At 27.5% G+C, this 4,210-nt stretch overlaps 1 pseudogene; it reads right to left on the minus strand.

Annotated features, from left to right (window-relative positions):
- Nucleotides 1–706: 706 nt before the first annotated feature.
- Nucleotides 707–2,075, minus strand: LOC124847633 (ethylene-response factor C3 pseudogene; annotated as a pseudogene).
- Between the last annotated feature and the right edge of the window lie 2,135 nt (nt 2,076–4,210).

Here is a 4,210-nt window from a genome sequence, read left to right on the forward strand (position 1 = left end):
ATTTAGTCCATTATGGACACTAAGGTTGTACTTTGCTATAACTCTGGATAGCCAAATCAAATCATTTTGTGTGAAGTTTGGGGTTTTGTTATTTTATGTTCTTGGAAGTGCAATGAAAGGAATATTGTTGGCAGGTGTTGTATAATTTCATGCTTTACTGGTATTTCTGGCATGTTTAGTTGAAGTGTTTATCAGAAATGATTAATCTCAAATGTGTATTATTCTGTAACAAGATTTTAATTTCTTCAAGTAGCTTAGGACTGTCAAGTTTCCTATATATATGTTACATTTGATGTTTTCAATGAATTTGAGCTCTTTTCTTTATATTTGTTGCCTTTTAATTATACTTTTGTTGTTGCCCATATATTGAAAAGCTTTTCTGTTTACTGTGGTTTTAAAATCCTCACTTTCTTGGACTTACAACAGATGAAGACGTATTTGAAAAAAGCCAGATGTGAGATATGCAACAAATCATTGGTAAATTACTCAACTATCTGATTAAAATCTTATCATATGTGAGGTTCTGTGGTTTTATATGAGGTAATATGTTATATATTTAGGAAGAACCTTTATCTAAGATGTTAAACTTATGTCAAGATAAGTTTGATGAGGAATAAAAATTTTCTGAAGAGGTCTTTTTTATTTTGTTGGATTATGGATATCTTGTAAAACTGATATGTTGGACATGGTTTTCAGATTTGTTTTCAGATTTGTGTCACTCCTACAGATTGTATTAGGTAACATCTTTGATTTTCTTTTAGCATGGATATTCTTGTCTACTACTGAATAAATCTTCTGGACTATAAAAGCAATCCAAGACTATGTTGGTATAAGCATTTAGCGAGTAATGTAATAAACTTTTAGAGTTGCTATACGTATGGCCCCTAGATATATCTAAAGTTTTAGTGAAATTGATCTTTGAATCAATTCAAAAACTGAATGAGTTTAATCATACTACATAAGAGAGGGAAAGTAAAATTTCTCGGTACCAAAACTCAGAATATTTTAGGATATCGTAGAATTTCTCATAAAGTTCTTCCATATAGCATAACTTGAGAACTTTTATTTGAAAATATTGCTAAAATTGTGAAGCTGGAATGTCAAGAAAATGAACCTGTCATGGATGATGATGGACAATGGTTGGTGCAAGAATGGATTCATAGCAGTTCTTGAAACCTAGATGCACATGTAACCGCATATACTCGTTCGGGAGAGAGGATATTGATTCAGGTTCATCTAAAGAGAGTACAATACATACACAGGTCATGCTGGAAATTGATGTTGTGAAAAGGGAAAATACAGTCACAGGTTTAGTCGAAGAAGCTAGGGCTTTCACTTTGATCTGATATGCTTAATAGATGCTCTAAATATTCAACTCCCAGATCCTCTAACACGAGCAAAGATGGTGTTGGATCCTCTGATGGGTGTTTCCCTTTACACTTTTTAGCTTGAGATGACACTTTTCTTAGGATGCAGTGCCTCTCCTTGAGTGCAAGAGCAGGAGAAGAACCAGAGAAGCAGGTGTATTGGATCTCTTGCAAAGATTCTTTGACCCTTTTGACTGGAAAATTGAGCACAGCATTGTGGCCTCTCATGGAGAATGCAGCTTGGTCATAAGCCAAAGCAGCAGCTTCTGCACTCTCAAAGGTTCCAAGCCAAACCCTTGTTCCATTCCTTGTTGTGTCTCTTATCTCTGCTGCATATTTTCCCCATGGTCTCTTCCTCACACCTTTGTACGACCTCTCCTTCTTCTTCAGTTCTTCTTCTGTCTTGAGCATCAACTGGTTGTGATTTTCTTGTGGTGGTGCAGTGGAGAAATCAACCATATCGAAGGAAAGTGAATCGTGAATAGGATCAAGAACAGCATTTCTTGGCAATGAATTGAACAAAATTTCTGAGGGCTCCTGCGACATGTCCCAGTCTTGGTTCTGGATGAAAGGAGAAGTCATAGTAGCCAATTGTTTTCTGTGATTCCAATCTCCCTTTTCTGGGTTTAATTTATTCCCCTCAACCCAGGTCATACATTATTATTCAAATATTAATTTCTGTTATCTAATGTTGAGGTCCAGCTATAGATTATTAAGTAGTGTTTTATCTGATGTAATTGTAAGATAAAATATTAATCAAGTTATTTCATTTTTTATTTGCGTTAGATGAAGTTTATTTTTATTGTTTTAACTTAATTTATTAAGTTATTCATCTTATCAAATAATATAAAATTTATATTTCTATTTTTAAAATAATAATAGAAAACTTGTAAATCTTGTTTATCATCATGATTTTCAGATTATAGTTTTACTGTTACTTTATTTTCAATTATTAATTTAATGTTGTAGTTATGTTATTATTTTTTTTATTATATAATAATTTATTTTATTTTTAATAAAATAATTATTTTTTATTGAGAACGGTAACTATATTAAATTATAACGAGTAATTAATTGTTATACAAATATTATTTGAAATTTAATTTATATTAAATATTCAAATATAGATTAAAAAATATAAATTTATAATTATTTAATGTTAAGGTTTGATTTAATAACTATTCATGTTTTTATTCATCATTTTACAGCTTTTAACTAGTTTTATAAAATACTTTTAGCCTAAATTTCAACTTTAAATTCAACTTTTTCACTTATCTTTTGACTAATTTTACCAAAGATAATGGTTAAATTTTGTTTAATTCATAAGATGAAACAATATACATTCTGTCCAAAAATTGTTTTGGTTTACATTGTGTACTATTAAAAAAAATCAGTTGAATTTGAAGGGTTGGTAAAAGAAGTGTCATCACCTTGTTTGATTTGCAAAGTAAAAGGAGGAAATATTATATTTTCTTTGAATATGCTAAAAGACATCTTCTAGCTTAAAGTTTAAATGATGTCTCGGAGTAAAGGGCACAATAATTTCATGATTTTAACATTTTTTAAAAGAAATATGTCATTGGTGTGAAGAATTTATTAATCCTTCATTTTGGTGTTTGAAGATATAAAGACAAAAAAATAATATAAAATATTTATAATGCATTAAGAAAAGACGCATATATATGCCAAAAAATTGTCATCATACCTAATACTCAGCGACTTGACCAAAATCAGTGATGAAAAATAATTGGTAGACAAATAATTGTATTCTATAGACATATATATGGTGTAAAGGAATAAAGAGTGAAGAGAGAAAATAATATTTTTCTATTAGAAAATGAATGTGCTAAAAATCTATATATACTAATAGAAATTCCAACCATTAGTGATATTTTTATCTAATAAATATTAAATGCATGTTATATTTTTAACAAACACATTTATTTGGTACTTTTTTTATTATAATTAAGATAATATAAAGATTTAAAATATATATAGCATCTTTTCCGGGTGGTGTATAGTTTGTTTTACAAATTTGGATTTTTTTTCTTTTAAATTTTAATGTTTTGTTGTTGTTGTATCTTTAAAATATAATAATTTAGATATATTAAACAAATTAATATATTCTAAAATATTAACATTAGTGTATTTTAAAAATATAACAAAGAACAATATGAAAAATATAACATAAAATCCGAAGTCATATTTTCTGATGTGTTGAATAATTTTATTTTATATTTTTAATTTTAAATAAGATAGGAGCTGGTTGAAATCTAAGAATTGAAAGAACAATATTTTTGCTTGTCAATTTATTCTCCCGACAAGGTAGATCAGATATCCTCTTAATTTCAACCCTTTTTTTTTTGGCAAATTAGAAATAAAAGAATTCAAAATGAAATGGACCAGACAACTTTTTGTGGCTTCCTATTTGTAGTATAAATTATGTTAATTATAAATTTTTTGGCTTCATAACTTTATTAAATTTTATAAAAATAATAACTTAAAAATTATAAAGAAAACGCGTATTAAACTCTAAAACTTTTTGTATTTTTCTTGCATGTTTTAAAATATTTCCTGATAAAATTTAAGGACACAGAGAAGAGAGTAAAGAATAGTAATATAATTTTTAAAATAGGATATTCAATTATTTTATTATTAAAATATTGAATTATAACTAGTTTTTTAATAATTAATTTTATAAAAACTCTTTATTTCTTTAAAATTACCTTTAGAATTTTTTTCTTCTTCGCTTTAAGTTTCTAACTCACTGTGTTCGATGATTAGGTACATTAGTGGAATAACAAAAAAAAAACTATATATTTCTATCCAATAATAAGTTCATT

Source organism: Vigna umbellata, chromosome 8 (assembly GCF_029865625.1).
Source record: "Vigna umbellata cultivar VRB3 chromosome 8, Vumbellata_1.0, whole genome shotgun sequence".
NCBI classification, from domain to species: Eukaryota; Viridiplantae; Streptophyta; class Magnoliopsida; order Fabales; family Fabaceae; genus Vigna; species Vigna umbellata.